The sequence below is a fragment of the Castor canadensis genome, chromosome 1, assembly GCF_047511655.1.
Source record: "Castor canadensis chromosome 1, mCasCan1.hap1v2, whole genome shotgun sequence".
Classification (NCBI taxonomy): domain Eukaryota; kingdom Metazoa; phylum Chordata; class Mammalia; order Rodentia; family Castoridae; genus Castor; species Castor canadensis.
In genome coordinates, this window is record NC_133386.1 from 157213512 (window position 1) to 157233406 (window position 19895).

Genomic DNA, 19895 nt, shown 5'->3' on the forward strand with positions numbered 1-19895 from the left:
TAGAAAGTCACAGGGACTGTCCAGAATCTAGGTAAGCCTCAGGTGGTCAACGTATTTTTCTCCAGCTCCTGTAGGCCTCTGTCAGTTTAGAGAATCAAGAAATCTACTCTGCTCTCAATCTGAGAAATGTTCTTCCCTTTGACACAGACTAGGTCTTCATCTTTGTTCAGAAGAATGAAGCAAAAGTAAATGCATATATCAATTCCTATATTATTTCCAAAGTTTGCTAAGGTTTAGTCTATGTTGACATCCATGTGTTTTCATAGTGGGTGCCATGGGCCGGAGGTCATGGAACTTCCTTCAACAAAAGGCAGAACCTATGAAGTTTCCTTCTAAGAACTAGGGGCTGGATGCCACTACTGCAGAATTTTCAAGTTAAAGCAAAGAGACATGCCTCCCCTTCTGATCCAAGTTTCCACATTCTCCCCTTTATTCCAGACCATTCAAATATGCTGTCCTTGAGAGAATGAAGAGTGCTTTTGTAAAAAAAGAAGTTAGGATATAGGCACACAGAGGAAATACCATGTGAAGAGACAGGGAGAAGAAGACCACATCAACAAGCCAAGGAGAAAGGCATAAAAAGAATGCAATATAAGATGGAAGTACATACCTTTTAGGATGACTAACATAAAAGAAATACTTATGGTTTCCAATGTTGAAGGATTTTGAGAAAGTGCACTTTTCATACACTGCTGGAGAGAAAGTAAAATCATAAACTACACTGAAAAACTCTTTAGCATTTTCTGAAAAAGTTACATATAGAACACCATGATACCCCAAAATTCATCCTAGGCATTTATCTTAGAGAATAGATAAAGAATCACTTAAAATCTGCTCACAAATGTTGATAGGAGCTTTATGTTTAATAGTCAAACAGGAAGGAAACCTTCAATATTCACCTTCCAATTGTGAATAGTGAAACAAACCTTAATATATCTGTGTAATGTAATAGCACCTAGAATGTAAACAAGAAACTTGATATGTGCAGGTATTTGGGTGGATCTTGAGGATATTACGTGAAAAGAAACCCAAAACACAAAAGTTTAGATACTGTTTGATTCACTTAGATATTGTTTTGAAATGAGAAAAGTAAAGGTATGGAGAATAGGTCAGGGATTGCCAGGGGGTTGGGAAGTGGAATTAAGGTGGATAGAGCCATGAGGCAGGGCCCAAAGGAATTTATGTGTGGTGAAGGAATAGTTCAATGTCATGAATATGGTGGTGCTTATGTGTATTTGTATATGTGACAAAATGTGGTAAAATTATCCACAAAGAAAAACTCTCCCCAAAACAGAAATGTGCACATGTGAAACCTGAATGACGTCTGTAATGTAGGCAGTTTGTTGAATCGATATAGATTCCTGGCTCTGATAATATATTGTATCTGTGTAATTTATCACCATTGCTGTAGGCTGAGTGATGGGTACACAGGATGACTCTATGTCATTTTTGGAACTACTAGTTAATTTGTAATCAGTTCAGAATTAAAAGCTTAAAACAACTAAAATTGTTATATAGACCGATTCTATAAATATAGAAGTCAACAAGAATGAAGAAGTTTGTCAATCAGGCACACAGGCAAAATTGTAGTACAATTAATTCCACATGCATAATGACATTTGTTATCCAATGAAACCACTTTTATGATAATGATGCCTTAAGATTTTAGCAGAAGTGAAAATTTCCTATCTCCTAGTGATGTTGTGTCCATTGTCACCTTGTAAGAAAATACATTACTCATGCGTGATGATGCAGGTGTCAAGAAAGCCACTGCACTGCCACTGGTAAAAAAATAAAACAGAATAGCGCATATAATTATGTATATTATAATGAATAATGATAACAAATGTCTACATGGTCCTATGTATTTTACTATACTATACATTTATTGTTATTTTAGAGAGTCCTTCTACTTATAAGAAAAAATTCTATTTTAACATTTTACACATTAGGCTGGCAATCTTACTGTGTCTCTTGGTGGTATCAACTTCACTTGCCTTTGATGTATTCTTATTAATTATTGGCACTAGGAGAAATAGAGTATACACTCTGCCATATAGCCTACATGTTTAATAGGCTACACTGTCTATATTAATATAACTACATGCTATGATATTCATACAGGGATGGAATAACCTAAGGACATATATCTCAGAATGTATCCCTTCTCTTAAGTGAGAAAAAAACTATATAATAAAGACTCACTAACTCATCACTAAAAAAAGTTTATGTTAAAATTTTTTCCATATATGTTTCCAATCATCCATTAAAAGTTAGCAAAAACACTATCTATGTCTTTCTTATTATCTCTTATGTCTCTCTGCAACAAAACTGGAGAAGAAGGCAGAAAGGGTCTGTCTGGAAGTGAGAGAGTTGGAGGAGAGGGAGGAGGTGGGAAGCAGAGGGGAGAGATGGCCCAATGTATGCATATATGAATAAATGTATGAACAATTAAAAAATAAAAAAGTTAATAGATAGAATTTTAAAGATCCTCTAAAGACTCAGATCTGCATCTATCTACTCTATAATCTTTGGAAATTGCTATTATACATTATTCTGTCATTTGTGTAACATGTTAAAACAGTAAGTTTAATCTGCATAATAAGACGCTATGGGCATTGCATTTCTTTTTTACTGGCATGTATTGTACATAGTAAGGTTTCATTATGACATTTACATTCATGTCTATAGTGTGCTTTGACACATCTATTGCTCTTTCTTCTTCCCCCTCATTTATCCCCTTTATCCTTTCTATCTCCATAGTTGTCTCCCTTGTACTTCCATGACCTAAGATTTTTTGCTTTATTTTGTTTTCCCTAGCATCCTCACATGAGAGAAAAATATGTGATACTTGTCTTTGTGGGACTGACTCATTTCACTTAAAATAATGATTTCCAATTCCATCCATTTTCCAGAAAATGATCATAATTTATTTCCCCTTAATGACTGAGTAGCCCAGTGTATAGAAATACCACATTTTCTTTATCTATCTGTCCAAAAATGGGCACCTGGGCTGATTCTATAATGAGTACAAGGCATTTATAAGAGGTGCAAAATGATAAGCAGAGTTTGAATATGACATTTCTGACAACTGGCCACCAAGACTTCATCCACATAAGTCTATAAAAATGTTTTGAGTTGAATTTTTATGTCAGGAATAAAATGTTCAACTTACTTAAAAATGAACTATCTCTTCTGTTCCCAATTTGGGGCCTACAGGAGACAAAAAAGACTGCATAAAGAAGTGTGTGCATTCCACTGTTGTTGTCATCTCTGGTCTACCACAAATTTCTCCTTGGTCTATTCTCTGTTTGTATTATGGTTTCTGAACCAATAGGGTTGGACACATCTCTGGGAAGAAGATTGGAAGAGTACTACATTCTTTTTGTCTTATCCTGCTGGGGTTATATGACTGGCCCTATCTGGACTTGCCAGTATTGTAGAGCTGATTTCAACTGTGTTTACAAACCTTATGCCAGTCTTTGTCATTTCAAGTCTGTGACTGTGACAGAATGGCTCTTTGCTCACAGCCCTGCAGAATTAAGGTCCTCCTTAACAGAGATTTTTCAACCATGACTAAATACTTTGGGTAGCCCAAGGAATGAAACTCATTTTCATACTGAAAAGTATCCTCTGAACTACTTCTATGCTTTTATTATCCCTGTCACTATTAGGGCTGGGGATGTAGCTAAGAGGTAGGTTGCTTGCCTAGTATGTGCAAGGACCTTGGCTCAATCTCCAGTGTTACAAACAAACAAACAGACAAACAAAAAATCTTATTTAAGGCCAAGGCTGGAGGTGTAGCTCATGTGTGAGGTACCAGATTTGATTCCCAGCACTGCAAAGAAACAACAAGCAAAAAAGCCCTCTATCTGGTCCCATTTCTATCTGCTCAGGTTCTTATCTTTCTTCACTAATTTCAATTTTTATGTGGCTGTCAAAAATGTCAGAGACTGCATGCTTGTCAAATTGTATTTCAGGAAACCTACCTTGATCTCCTGGCCACCATAATGAGCAAATCCACTGATATCTCATGCTCTTTCCTATCTCTGTGTTGTCAGCAAGAAAATAGTCAGGTGGTTTTCAACAGTTTAGGTAAGTGTCTTTAAGAAGATATCTTCTTCCAATCTATACATTCATATCCTGGAGAACAGTAACCAAATCACATCTATATTAGAGCCAGAACATGTATATTGTCAATATTGGTGTCCAAAACATACCACACCATCTTACAGAAAGCATAAGGCAACAGTCTCTTCTAATTCCTGGTAGCTTCTCATTGTGATTATAATCATAATGTAAACATGAACTTCTGAGGTGGCTTAACTCATGATAGTAATGCCTTTGAGTCCATGTCAATGATAAAGTCAAATACCATCATCTTATTCTGAAATCAGATACCAGACCACTAATGGCATAAGATTTAGATTTAAAAATCCAGCAGCCTCACTACCTACTTGGGTTGACTAGTTTGGGCATGTGTCCATGTTAGCCAATGGCTCAGAATGGAATCAAAGTGACTCATTCCAAATGTAGTGCTCTTTCTAATCTAGCAACTGCCAGGTTCTTCTTTCTGATATATTAAGGGCTTCTGGATATACAGGATAATGATGGGACATATTTCTAGACTATAACTGGTCATGAAAAAAGCTAAATTACTGCTTACCAGATCTACAGTACAATGGCTATAGTTTGATCTCTTGGAAAGCAAGTCAAATTTATCACCACGAAATTGATAAATGTCACCAGATGATTTTCCCTAACCAATTCCTGGACTGTTCTTATTCAGGGAAATCATTTCCCCTACCCAGAGAGGTCAGAAATATATAGATGCAGCAACCCTCACTCTTTCAAACCAAGCTTCCACTTGCAGCACTATCCCAATCATAGAACATGACATAATTCTCTGGGGAACATAGTTTGAGCCAAAGGTAAGGAATCTTCTTTCTTGCTATCTTCTATTTAAAAAATGCTGATAAATTTGAGTATATGGTTTTGACCCATGAATTTTTCCACTTCATTAAAAAATGGCAAGAAAGGTGTTCCATAAGAAATGTTCAGAGGAAATTCAAGAAATTCTTTCATAAAGATTGGAGAATTCGTATGTCTATTTTCTTTAAGAAAAACAAGAAAACCCAGGTTAAAAATTATATTTGAAGGCACTGCAAAATCTCTGAGGCATTTCCAAGTCATGAATCTAAGAGAGTAGCAGATATCTGTGTCAGGACTGTCAAAGCCACATCTGTCTGCCAAAGGAGAGGTTCTTCATCAGCTTCTTGATAGCTTCAGGGTCTCCTGATGTCTGTCTCTACATTCATCTTGCTCAGGAGTGTCCTGCAGAGCCTTCTGGACAACACCTTGAGGGTGTCATGCTGTCACTGCTTCCTGAAGGATCTAATGAAGAAGTAAAGGATGGGGTTAGCACATTTGTTAACACAGCACAGGACAACAGAAAATGGATGAAAGTAACAAAAGAGATGATAAAAAGAATTTGGAAGCCATCATAAGAAGAACCAGTAAGTGCTAAAAGGCAGCCCACAGGTGAGAAAGACCAGCAACGTCAGCAGGATGGTCACACACAGTCTAGTAACTGGCCTCTGCCAGGAGCCACTGAAGATCCTGACCAGCAGGGCCACACTGGATGCAAGAAAGTTACAAATAAAATAACTAGCAATAAAATCAACATTTTTCTCCCAATCCCCATCAAAAAACCTAGCCACGTGTCTAGACAAGCACAATTTCAGGACAATCAGCATCAGGGACAATCCCCAGAACAGAACACAAATGACAGATGAAATGTATTCTCAGTGGTGGTAGTGGTATCAAATAGGCCACAGGACAGACAGTGCTCAGTGTTAATGGGACTAAGTATGCTCAGTCTAGCAATATAGGAATAATCACCACATGACCTAATATTACATGTATCTGGATAGAGAAGTAATGGAAGAAGCTGATGATAAGCAACAGGGAACCAATGATGAGGCAGCTGAAAAGAAGGAAGTCTGCTGCAGCCAGGTTTAGAATGTAGACCGAGATGGCATTCTTGGGCAACTGGAAGATTAGGAGCCACAGCACAATCACGTTTCCTGCCACTCCAACTGGGACAATGATAAACAGCAGCAAGTACAGGATTATCTCATTGTCACAAGATGTGTAAGAGAACTGACTACTTCCATTCGTGGTGTGGGCTCTGTCCACTGAGATGGGAAGGGTGGATCCATGCTCACAAAACTTCCACTGGTGCTCCTGAAAACATAAATGAGATCTGAGAGCTTACCATATGGTAACATATTCTCAGGACCTCCTTGCTATAGGGAATTACTCTCCCTGTTAAAAAGATGAGGGGAACAAAGATTTATAGTGAATAAGTAAACTATCAAGCGCTAAGGAGTCCAGGAATCTGGATTCAAACCCAGTACTAGTTGAACCTGAAACCTGAGCTATCTGTCCTTGAACTCAGATCCTCTACATAAATATGGAAATATTCTATGATTTAAACACCTCCATTCAGTTGACTAGCATCATGGACACAACACTACTTTGTCCTGGAACAGATAATTTTTCTCAGTTTCAGGAATTCATAAAGACACAGATGTGATCATTACATCCCTATGTCGATAGGGTTCCCTCTCTAGCGGATGAAGGCCTTGCTTTAGAGCAATAAAAGGATTGCTACCTCTTTCTTGGACATTTGTGAGGATAAATGGGCCAGGTGAACTAGAAATATCTCAGTGTGTCAGCCTTAGAAGACAAGAGCACATTTTATATCCCCAGGACTTACTCTGTGTGTAGCACAATGTGTTCTCAATATTTTTTCAAAGAATGAAGAAATGAATGAGGACCCTTACAGTAGTGGGTAAGTTGAGTTGAATGGAAAATAAAAGTGAAAGGAATTACAACACATTCTATAATGTTAGAAGAAAATTTCACTCAACATTATCACTTCTATAACTGGTTCCTGAGTGTTAAGAATTGCTTATGTAATTCTTCTTATTCAAAATAGCTTTGGAATTCCTAGCTGGATCAATAAAACAGATGAAAGTAATAAAAGGGACTCACAAATATATAGGGAACTCAAAAAACTAAATTCTCCAAAAATTAATGAACCAATAAAGAAATAGGCAAGTGAACTAAATGGAAATTTCTCAAAAGAAGAAATTCAAATGGCCAAAAAACACATGAAAAAATGCTCACAATCACTAGCAATAAAGGAAATGCAAATTAAAACCACACTAAGATTCCACCTCACCCCTGTTAGAATAGCCATCATTAATAACAACACCAACAGCAGGTGTTGGCAAGGATGCAGGGGAAAAGAAACCCTCTTACACTGTTGGTGGGAATGTAAACTAGTACAACCACTCTGGAAAAAAATTTGGAGGCTACTTAAAAAGCTAAACATTGATCTACCATTTGATCCAGCAATACCACTCTTGGGGATATACCCAAAAGACTGTGACACAGGTTACTCCAGAGGCACCTGCACACCCATGTTTATTGTGGCACTATTCACAATAGCCAAGTTATAGAAACAGCCAAGATGCCCCAACACTAACAAATGGATTAAGAAAATGTGGTATCTATACACAATGGAATTTTATGCAGCCATGAAGAAGAACGAAATGTTATCATTCACTGGTAAATGGATGGAATTGGAGAACATCATTCTGAGTGAGGTTAGCCTGGCCCAAAAGACCAAAAATCATATGTTCTCCATCATATGTGGACATTAGATCAAGGGCAAACACAACAAGGGGATTGGACTTTGAGCACATGATAAAAGCTTTAGCACACAAGGGAGGGGTGAGGATAGGTAAGACACCTAAAAAACTAGCTAGCATTTGTTGCCCTTAACGCAGAGAAACTAAAGCAGATACCTTAAAAGCAACTGAGGCCAATGGGAAAAGGGGACCAGGAACTAGAGATAAGGTTAGATCAAAAAGAATTCACCTAGAAGGTAACACCCACTCACAGGAAATCAATGTGAGTCAATGCCCTGTATAGCTATCCTTATCTCAACTAGCAAAAACCCTTGTTCCTTCCTATTATTGCTTATACTCTCTCTACAACAAAATTAGAAATAAGGGCAAAATAGTTTCTGCTGGGTATTGAGAGGGGGGAGAGGGAGGGAGCAGAGTGGGAGGTAAGGGAAGGGGTGGGGGCAGGGGGGAGAAATGACCCAAGCCTTGTATGCACATATGAATAATAAAATTTTAAAAAAATAAAATAAAACAATAAAAAAATAAAAAATAAAATAAAATAATTTTTAAAAATGAAGGAGAACATAGGATTTTTGGTCTTTTGGGCCAGGCTGACCTCACTCAGAATGATGTTCTCCAATTCCATCCATTTACCTGTAAATGGTAACATTTCATTCTTCTTCATGGCTGCATAAAATTCCATTGTGTGTAAATACTACATTTTCCTAATCCATTTGTTAGTGGTGGGGCATCTTGGCTGTTTCCATAACTTGGCTATTGTGAATAGTGCCACAATAAACATGGGTGTGCAGGTGCCTCTGGAGTAACCTGTGTCACAACTTTTGGGTATATCCCCAAGAGTGGTATGGCTGGATCAAATGGTAGATCAATGTTTAGCTTTTTAAGTAGTCTCCAAATTTTTTTCCAGAGTGGTTGTACTAGTTTACATTCCCATCAACAGTGTAAGAGGGTTCCTTTTTCTCCACATCCTCACCAACACCTGTTGTTGGTGGTGTTGCTAATGATGGCTATTCTAACAGGGGTGAGGTGGAATCTTAGTGTGGTTTTAATTTGCATTTCCTTTATTGCTAGGGATGGTGAGCATTTTTTCATGTGTTTTTTGGCTATTTGAATTTCTTCTATTGAGAAAGTTATTTTTTTTTCCTTTTATTAATCATATGTGCATACAAGGCTTGGGTCATTTCTCCCGCCGGCCCCCACCCCCTCCCTTACCACTCACTCCGCCCCCTCCCTCTCCCCCCACCCCCTCAATACCCAGCAGAAACTATTTTGCCCTTATTTCTAATTTTGTTGTAGAGAGAGTATAAGCAATAATAGGAAGGAACAAGGGTGTTTGCTGATAAGGGTTTTTTTGAGATAAGGATAGCTATACAGGGCATTGACTCACATTGATTTCCTGTGAGTGGGTGTTACCTTCTAGGTTAATTCTTTTTGATCTAACCTTTTCTCTAGTACCTGTTCCCCTTTTCCTATTGGCCCCAGTTGCTTTTAAGGTATCTGCTTTAGTTTCTCTGTGTTAAGGGCAACAAATGCTAGCTAGTTTTTTAGGTGTCTTACCTATCCTCACCCCTCCCTTGTGTGCTCTCGCTTTTATCATGTGCTCAAAGTCCAATCCCCTTGTTGTGTTTGCCCTTGATCTAATGTCCACATATGAGAGAGAACATACGATTTTTGGTCTTTGGGCCAGGCTAACCTCACTCAGAATGATGTTCTCCAATTCGTTCTTCTTCATGGCTGCATAAAATTCCATTGTGTATAGATACCACATTTTTTTAATCCATTTGTTAGTGTTGGGGCATCTTGGCTGTTTCTATAACTTGGCTATTGTGAATAGTGCCACAATAAACATGGGTGTGCAGGTGCCTCTGGAGTAACCTGTGTCACAGTCTTTTGGGTATATCCCCAAGAGTGGTATTACCGGATCAAATGGTAGATCGATGTCTAGCTTTTTAAGTAGCCTCCAAATTTTTTTCCAGAGTGGTTGTACTAATCGACATTCCCACCAACAGTGTAAGAGGGTTCCTTTTCCCCCACATCCTCACCAACACCTGTCGTTGGTGGTGTTGCTAATGATGACTATTCTAAGAGGGGTGAGGTGGAATCTTAGTGTGATTTTAATTTGCATTTCCTTTATTGCTAGGGATGGTGAGCATTTTTTCATGTGTTTTTTGGCCATTTGAATTTCTTCTTTTGAGAAAGTTCTGTTTAGTTCACTTGCCTACATCTTTATTGGTTCATTAGTTTTGGGAGAATTTAGTTTTTTAAGTTCCCTATATATTCTGGTTATCAGTCCTTTGTCTGATGTGTCGCTGGCAAATATTTTCTCCCACTCTGTGGGTGTTCTCTTCAGTTTAGAGAGCATTTCTTTTGATGAACAGAAGGTTTTTAATTTTATGAGGTCCCATTTATCTATGCTATCTCTTAGTTGCTGTGCTGCTGGGGTTTCATTGAGAAAGTTGTTCTCTCTCATATTTTACATTAGATATAGGGCATACACCACAAGGGGATTGGACTTTGATCACATGATATAGTGAGAGCACACAAAGGAGGTATGAGGATAGGTAAGTGTCGGAGACAAGGCTCCCTTTGTGAGCCATTCTGTCTTGACCTTGCCCTGGAACATTTTGCGGTTGTTTGTCCCAACTTCTCCATCTCCAGCACAAGATGGCGCCGTCCCTGCTTCTCTTCCAGGAGTTTACCTTGCAGCCGGCGCGAACGTGCACCCTATCAGAAGTCCTATAGCAGAACCAGCCAACCAGCCTGCACCTTGTCATACCCCTCACTCCCTCAGCACATAAATACCCCTGTGGGAACAATAAAATTTTGCAGCTTGATCAGAACTCCTGTCTTGCTGTCTCCTTCGTGTCTCTTGTCCCTTCATTCTTCCCCTTCTAGGTTCGCTACCCACGCTGATGTGTCCTGCAGGATGGGACAGGTAAGACACCCAAAAAACTAGATAACATTTGTTTCCCTCAACACAGAGAAATTGAAGCAGATAATGTAAAGCAACTGAGGCCAATAGGAGAATGGGACCAGGAACTAGAGAAAAGGTTAGTTCAAGAAGAAATAACTTAGAATGTAACACACATGTACAGGAAATCAATACGAGTCAACTCCTTGTATAGCTATCCTTATCTCAACTAGCAAAAACCCTTCGTCCTTCCTATTATTGCTATACTCTCTTTTCATCAAAATTAGAAATAAGGGCAGAATAGTTTCTTCTGGGTAGCAAGGGGTAAAGGGGTGTAAGGGATTGAGCTGGGGGGATGGGGGAGGTTAGGAAGGGGGTGGGGGGATGAGGGGAGAAATGACCCAAACATTGTATGCACATATGAATAAAATAAAAATTAAAAAAAATTTACATAGAAAGGAACATAGGATAACCAAGAGTTTTATTTGGTAAGCATGTGTTTCTTAAAGGTATTCTAGTATCTTCACTAACATAGGAAGAAACTGGGGCTTATATAGACAAAAGGATTTTTCTGAGCTAACATCATCAGTAGCAGGATCAATATCATCCCATGGTCTCCTTGAGCCCTGTCTGAGGCTTCCCACTGTTCTCATATCAATCATTCTTTATTTCTGAGGAACTCCCAAAAAAATCTTCTTGTTATCACAGAATCTAATTGATAATTAGAGTCTGGAGAGACTGTTAGCAACTCTATATCCATTCTCCTTTTCTGTCACGTGGTAATTTGCTTAGTTTTATACCAGAAAACATATGCCACATTTCAGTCTCTCTTGGTGCTGGATGGCATCATGTGGCTAGGATTGATCAATGGGAGGGGAACAGATTGATTTACCTACTTCTTGGTTACAGAATTAATCCAGTAATCTTCTCTTTCACTCCTCTTCCCCATGGGATGTAATTCTGAAGGGGCTGGGAACCATGCAGGACCACAAAGTTGAGGGTGCCACTCTAGACTTTCAGAGCAACAATTTCAAAGAAGTCCTCAAATTTGCTATCTTGGAACATGCAGCCCAGTTTGAAAACACATCATGTTAAATCCATTATTATACTAGTACTCTATTTGAGCCAAATCTATGGTCTAACCAACATAGAATATGTTTTCCTTTTTTAGTACATTCCTTTTCAAGGTTTTTTTGATCAACATAGGGAATGCCCATAAAAGTGACACTAGAGAAAGAAGCTGAAAACATGGAAAAAATAACTGATGAAGGTGAGAAGTGATTCAACTATATTTATGTTTTTTCTTTTACTCATATGTGCATACATTGTTTGGGCCATTTCTCCCCCACAACTATATTTAGATACAGAAAAACCTCAGAGAGTAAAGAGTGAGGAGCTGTGAAGAATAGTTTCCATTTTCCTTGAGGATTTTCATTCTATGTTTCTTGACCCTATTTGCATCCCAAGCATGTGCCTTCCATTGCATCCCTTTTCATTCTTGTTTCTGGTTGAATTGAGCCACTGGAGGCACCACCAGGAGACAGGAATGCAGGAGGAAAAGGATTTAGGTTTGTTTCATCCCCTGGCTTTCTGCATGTGAAGCTATTTGTTGACAATGGCAGTGCTTTTCCACTCACCTGGTCATCCTTTCCTACTGTTGTAGCTGCATGCATAGCTATACTTTAGTCATTGTTTCTTCCCCTGTCCCTTTAGTCTATGGGTAGAACTAATGCTTCACCATGATTTGCCTAAGGCTTCTTCACTGTGAATTGTCCCTTTCTCTTAATGATACCCATTTTCTAAATATATAAATTACTGCTCCTTAGTTATTTCAGTTTAGGATAACCTTTTCTTCTTTGGAATATATGAAATGTGGAAAAAGAATAACTTTGGTAAGCTATTAAAACAATGAAAATTGTGTTTATAGCAACTAAGCCCTGGGAAGCATTGCTGCAACATTACCTTAGTTCTTAAATGGATTTAAGGGCCATGCTCTCCCCATGAGAGAGATTAGAGTGGTTAGAATAAAATAGAGACTTTGGCAATATCAATCAAAAGGGGAAAATGTCATTGACCCACTAGGAATTTCCATAGTCAGGTCTTGGTTTTCAGAGGAAATATCCTGTATCCTGCATTTTCCTGATGAGAGCAATTTTTCTCCTGCATGTATCACCCCAAGGTGGAAACACGGATGTGAACTGAGATCAAATGATATGACTATAAATCAGCCTGTCCTATGTGAACCTTTACCTTCCATCCATTCTTCTGTCCAGAGTTAGAGAGCTGACTTGAACTGAAGGGGAAGAGCCTATACAGATTGAGTGACACCAGAGTCCACGGTGTTCATTTTTAAATCAAAAAATAAATACAAAATCTGGAATAAAATCTGCTGACCAAGTGAGGCTCATTAAAATGCTGGGAAAGTCCTGTGATTCCCTATATAAGACTGAGAGCAAATCAGACCCCAGAGCCATTTAAGACACAATCCACACTGTGATGTTTCTGAACATTAACCAGTTTTCACAGGCACATCAGCCTGTCTTATCCCGTCCAGTCTAGTCCACATCCCTCTAAGATTTGCTGTTCTGTCTTTTTTTTATTCATATGTGCATACAATGCTTGGGTCATTTCTCCCCCTTGCCCCCACCCCCTCCCTTACCACCCACTCCACCCCCTCCCTCCCCCTCCCACTCTCTCCCTCTCCCCCCCACCCTCTTGATACCCAGCAGAAACTATTTTGCCCTTATCTCTAATTTTGTTGTAGAGAGAGTATAAGCAATAATAGGAAGGAACAAGGGTTTTTGCTGAGATAAGGATAGCTATACAGGGAGTTGACTCACATTAGTTTCCTGTGCATGTGTGTTACCTTCTAGGATAATTCTTCTTGATCTAACCTTTTCTCTAGTTCCTGGTCCCCTTCTCTTATTGGCCTCAGTTGCTTTAAAGTATCTGCTTTACTTTCTGTGAGTTGAGGGCTACAAATGCTACCTGGTTTTTTAGGTGTCTTGCCTATTCTCACACCTCCCTTGTGTGCTCTTGCTTTTATCATGTGCTCATAGTCCAATCCCCTTGTTGTGTTTGCCCTTGATCTAATGTCCACATATGAGGGAGAACATACGATTTTTGGTCTTTTGGGCCAGGCTAACCTCACTCAGAATGATGTTCTCCAATTCCATCCATTTACCAACGAATGATGACATTTCGTTCTTCTTCATGGATGCATAAAATTCCATTGTGTATAGATACCACATTTTCTTAATCCATTCATCAGTGCTGGGGCATCTTGGCTGTTTCCATAACTTGGCTATTGTGAATAGTGCCGCAATAAACATGGGTGTGCAGGTGCCTCTGGAGTAACAGTCTTTTGGGTATATCCCCAAGAGTGGTATTGCTGAATCAAATGGTAGGTCAATGTTTAGCTTTTTAAGTAGCCTCCAAATTTTTTTCCAGAGTGGTTGTACTAGTCTACATTCCAACCAACAGTATAAGAGGGTTCCTTTTTCCCCTGCATCCTCGCCAACACCTGTTGTTGGTGGTGTTGCTGATGATGGCTATTCTAACAGGGGTGAGGTGGAATCTTAGCGTGGTTTTAATTTGCATTTCCTTTATTGCTAGAGATGGTGAGCATTTTTTCATGTGTTTTCTGGCCATTTGAATTTCTTCTTTTGAGAAAGTTCTGTTTAGTTCACTTGCCCATTTCTTTATTGGTTCATTAGTTTTGGGAGAATTTAGTTTTTTAAGTTTCCTATATATTCTGGTTATCAGTCCTTTGTCTAATGTATAATTGGCAAATATTTTCTCCCAGTCTGTGGGTGTTCTCTTTAGTTTAGAGACCATTTCTTTTGATGAACAGAAGCTTTTCAGTTTTATGAGGTCCCATTTATCTATGCTATCTCTTAGTTGCTGTGCTGCTGGGGTTTCATTGAGAAAGTTCTTACCTTTACCTACTAACTCCAGAGTATTTCCTGCTCTTTCCTGTATCAACTTAAGAGTTTGTGGTCTGATATTAAGATCCTTGATCCATTTTGAGTTAATCTTGGTATAGGGTGATATACATGGATCCAGTTTCAGTTTTTTTGCAGACTGCTAACCAGTTTTCCCTGCAGTTTTTGTTGAAGAGGCTGCTATTTCTCCATAGTATATTTTTAGCTCCTTTGTCAAAGATAAGTTGGTTATAGTTATGTGGCTTCATATCTGGGTCCTCTATTGTGTTCCACTGGTCTTCATGTCTGTTTTTGTGCCAGTACCATGCTGTTTTTATCATTATTGCTTTGTAAGATAGTTTGAAGTCAGGTATCATGATGCCTCCAGCATTGTTTTTTTGACTGAGTATTGCCTTGGCTATTCGTGGCCTCTTGTGTTTCCATATAAATTTCACAGTAGATTTTTCAATCTCTTTAATGAATGAATGTCATTGGAATTTTGATGGGAATTGCATTAAACATGTAGATTACTTTTGGGAGTATATACATTTTTACTATGTTGTTTCTACCAATCTATGAGCATGGGAGATCTCTCCACTTTCTATAGTCTTCCTCAATCTCTTTCTTCAGAAGTGTATAGTTTTCCTTGTAGAGGTCATTCACATTTTTTGTTAGGTTTACACCTAAGTGTTTGATTTTTTTTGAGGCTATTGTAAATGGAATTGTTTTCACATTTTCTTTTTCAGTTCGTTCATTATTAGTGTATAGAAATGTTAATGATTTTTCTATGTTGATTTTATATCCTGCTACCTTGCTGTAGCTATTGATGGTGTCTAAGACCTTCTGAGTAGAATTTTTTGGGTCTTTAAGGTATAGGATCATGTCATCTGCCAGTAAGGAAATTTTGACAGTTTCTTTACATATTTGCATACTTTTTACTCCTTCTTCTTGCCTATTGCTCTGGCTAGGAATTCCAGTACTATGTTGAATAGGAGTGGAGATAGTGAGCATCCTTGTCTAGTTCCTGATTTTAGAGGGAATGGTTTCAGTTTTTCTCCATTAAGTATAATGCTGGCTATAGGTTTGTTATATATAGCTTTTATAATGTTGAGGTACTTTCCTTCTATTCCAAGTTTTCTTAGAGCTTTTATCATGAAATGGTGTTGAATCTTATCAAAGGCTTTTTCTGCACCTATTGAGATGATCAAGTGATTTTGTCTTTGCTTCTGTTAATGTGATTTATTACATTTATTGATTTTTGTATGTTGAACCACCACTGAATTCCTGGGATGAATAATCTTTTTGATGTGGTGTTGAAATCGGATTACCATTATTTTATTGAGGATTTTTGCATCAATGTTCATTAAGGAGGTTGGCCTATAGTTCTACTTTTTGGAGGTGTCTTTGTCTGGTTTTGGGATAAGTGTAATACTGACTTCATAAAATGTGTTAGGCAGTTTTCCTTCCCTTTCTATTTTGTGGAACAGTTTAAGGAGGGTTGGTATCAGTTCTTCTTTAAAGGTCTGATAGATTTCAGCAGAGAATCCATCAGGTCCTGGACTTTTCTTTTTGGGGAGACTCTTGAGTGCTGCTTCAATTTCATTTTGTGTCATAAATCTATTCAGGAGATTAATTTCCTCTTGATTCAGTTTTGGATGATCGTATGAATCTAGAAATCTGTCCATTTCTTTAAGATTTTCAAATTTATTTGAATATAGTTTCTCAAAGTAGTCTCTGATGTTTTCCTGGACTTCCATGGTGTTTGTTGTTATCTCTTTTTGCTTTCCTGATTCTACTAATTTGGGTTTTTTCTCTCCTCATTTTAGTCAGGTTTGCCAGGGGTCTGTTGATCTTGTTTATTTTTTCAAAGAACCAACTTTTTGTTTCATTAATTCTTTGTATGTTTTTTTTGTTTTTATTTCATTGATTTCAGCTCTTATTTTTATTATTTCTCTCCTTCTATTTGTTTTGGGACTTGCTTGTTCTTGTTCTTCTAGGAGTTTGAGATGTATCATTAGGTCATTGATTTGGGATCTTCCAGTCTTTTTAATATATGCACTCATGGCTATAAACTTTACTCTCAGGACTGCCTTTGCTGTGTCCCAGCAGTTCCAGTATGTTGTGTTTTCATTTTCACTGACTTCCAGGAACTTTTTAATTTCCTCTTTTATTTCATCAATGACCCATTGTTCATTAAGTAATGAGTTATTCAGTTTCCAGATATTTGCATGTGTTTGTCTTTAGTTTTGTTGTTGAGTTCTAGTTTTATTGCATTGTGATCAGATAGAATGCATGGTATAATTTCAATTTTCTTGCTATGTGCCTTAGAATATGATCTATTTTGGAGAAGGTTCCTTGGGCTCCTGAGAAGAATGTAAATTGTGTAGAAGTTGTATAAAATGTTCTGTAGACATCAAGTAGGTCCATTTGATCTATTGTGTATTTTAGATCTTGGATTTTTTTATTGATTTTTTTTGTTTGGATGACCTATCTATTGATGATAATGGTGTGTTAAAGTCTTCCACAACCACTGTGTTGGAGTTAATATGTGCTTTTATGTCTTTCAGGGTATTTTTGATGAAATTGGGTGCATTGACATTGGGTGCATACAGATTGATGATTATTATTTCCTTTTGGTCTATTTCTCCTTTTATTAGGATGGAATGTCCTTCTTTATCTCATTTGATCAATGTAGGTTTGAAGTCTACTTTGTCAGAGATAAGTACTGCTACTCCTGCCTGTTTTGGGGGGGGCATTGGCTTGGTAAATCTTCTTCCAGCCTTTCATCCTAAGCCTATGCTTATTTCTATCGGTGAGATGGGTCTCCTGTAAGCAACAAATTGTTGGATCTTCCTTTTTAATCCATTTTGTCAAAGGGTGCCTTTTGATGGGTGAATTAAGTCCATTAAGTGTTAGTACTGACAGGTATGTGGTGATTCCTGTCATTTAGCTGTCTCAGTTGTTTGAAGGTTTGATTGTGTGTACCTAAGTTGAGGTTACTCTCTACTTTCTTGCTTTTTCTTTTCCTGTAGTTTGGTGCTGCCTGTCCTTTCATGGTTATGTTGGGTTTCACTTTCTGTGTGCAGAATCCCTTTAAGAATCTTTTGTTGTGGTGGCTTTGTGGTCACATATTGTTTTAGTTTCTGCTTATCATGGAAGACTTTTATTGCTCCATCTATTTTGAATGATAGTTTTGCTGGGTAGAGTATCCTGGGGTTAAAGTTATTTTCATTCAGTGCCCAGAAGATCTCACCCCACACTCTTCTTGCTTTTAATGTTTCTGTTAAGAAGTCTGTGATTTTGATGAGTTTACCTTTGTACGTTATTTTTTTTTCTCTCTTAGAGCTTTCAATATTCTTTCCCTAGTTTCTGAACTTGTTGTTTTAATGATGATATGTTGTGGGGTAGCTCTATTTTGATCTGGTCTGTTTGGTGTCCTGGAGGCCTCTTGCATCTGTATGGGAATATCTTTCTCTAGATTTGGGAAATTTTCTGTTATTATTTTGTTGAATATATTACGCATTCCCTTCGCTTGCACCTCTTCTCCTTCTTCGATGCCCATGATTCTCAGGTTTGGTCTTTTGATGGAGTCAGTGAGTTCTTGCATTTTCTTTTCACAGGTCTTGAGTTGTTTAACTAATAGTTCTTGGTTTTTCCTTTAATTATCATTTCATCTTTGAGTTCTGAGATTCTGTCTTCTGTTTGTTCTATTCTGCTGGATTAGCCTTCCATTTTGTTTGCAATTCTGTTTCATTCTTTTTTCTGAGGTTTTCCATATCCTGAGTTGTTTCCTCTTTAATGTTGTCTATTTTTGTCCTGAGTTCATTTACCTCTTTATTAATCCTGTTCTCAGTTTCACTTTGGTGTTTATACAGTGCTTCAATGGTTTCCTTTATTTCTTCTTTTGCTTTTTCAAATTCTCTATTTTTGTTTTCTTGGAATTTCTTGAGTGTCTCCTGTACATTTTGGTTGACCCTATCCAGTATCATCTCTATAAAATTCTCATTGAGTACTTGTAGTGTGTCTTCTTTCAAATTATTCTTGTGGGCTTCATTGGGTTCTTTGGCATAGTTTATCTTCATTTTGTTGGAGTCTGGATCTGAGTATCTGTTTTTTTTCATTTCCCTCTGGTTCCTGTAGTAATTTTTTGCTGTGGGGAAACTAGTTTCCCTGTTTTCTCTGTCTTCCCTTCATTTCCCTTGGTGTTGTTATTGTCCCTGTACTGTGTGTGGTTAGGCATTTTGTGGCTTGTAATAATAGCACCAGTGATATTTAGAATGGAAGGGTGGGAAGAGATGGAAAGCAAAGAAGTTAAAGGAAAATGGAAAAACAAATAAAGAAGTACAAAAAAACACAACAAAGAAACAAACAAAAAATGTTTCAAAGATAAAAACAGGGAGAGGCAGTGTACTAATCAACTGTATGCTTGTCCACATCTTCCCAAGCTGCCTGGGTGCCTGCATCTGGCAGTGGCCCAGGGCCCTCCTGATTTCTCCATTCAACCTGAAGTGGAGATGCTCTGCACAGGCTGGAGGTATGGAGGAGTCAAAGTTTTGTCTCTTCTCAGTGGCCTTGCCTGCAAGGTGTGTCTCCAGCATCTCTCCAAGATTTCACTTTAGGAGGCACGCTTTCTGCTTTCTCCCTCTAGCCACCATCTTGGAATCTCTGCTGTTCTGTCTTTTAATGGCCATCTACAAACCTATGTAACACAATCAATGTGAGTTTTCAATATGGGGCTTTATAATAAATAATAATGTATCATTGGCTCATAGCTTGACCCCCTTGACTTTTCCCTTTAGTATTTTCTTTATTATAGTAGTAACACATTCATGTGTATGGTTTCATTTCAACAAATAGAACAGTGGATACAAGGTCAAAGTCTCCCTCTCCTTCTTTAGCAGCTACTGTTTGCTGCCATTCCCATTCTTATTTCTTCTCTTTTTAATACCTCTGAAGAGTAAACTTATATTCCTAGGAATTTTTTTAGCAGTACTAGAGTTTGAACTCAGGTCTGCAAGCTTGCTATGCAGGTAACTCTATCACTTGAGCCATGCCTCTAGCCCTTTTTGCTCTGATTATTCTGGATATGAAGTCTGCCTTGCTTTTCACCCAGGCTGGCCTGGATCACAAACTTCCTATTTTAAGATACAAAGAATATATGTCATACAACAAAGTCAGCCAAAATGAAATTAAGAAATCAATAATAGAAAGATAGCTAGAAAATACTGAAATAGATGGTAACAGAAAATGTCAGATGAATTACATCTGCTGGCATCTCTCCTCATGAACACACCTTACTGAACAGCTATTCTCACATCAAACCTTCTCTAGAAGAGCTAA

General features: G+C 38.0%; 1 pseudogene; it reads right to left on the reverse strand.

Annotated features, from left to right (window-relative positions):
* Positions 1 to 5268: 5268 nt before the first annotated feature.
* Positions 5269 to 12305, reverse strand: LOC141411424 (mas-related G-protein coupled receptor member X2-like; annotated as a pseudogene).
* Positions 12306 to 19895: the final 7590 nt, after the last annotated feature.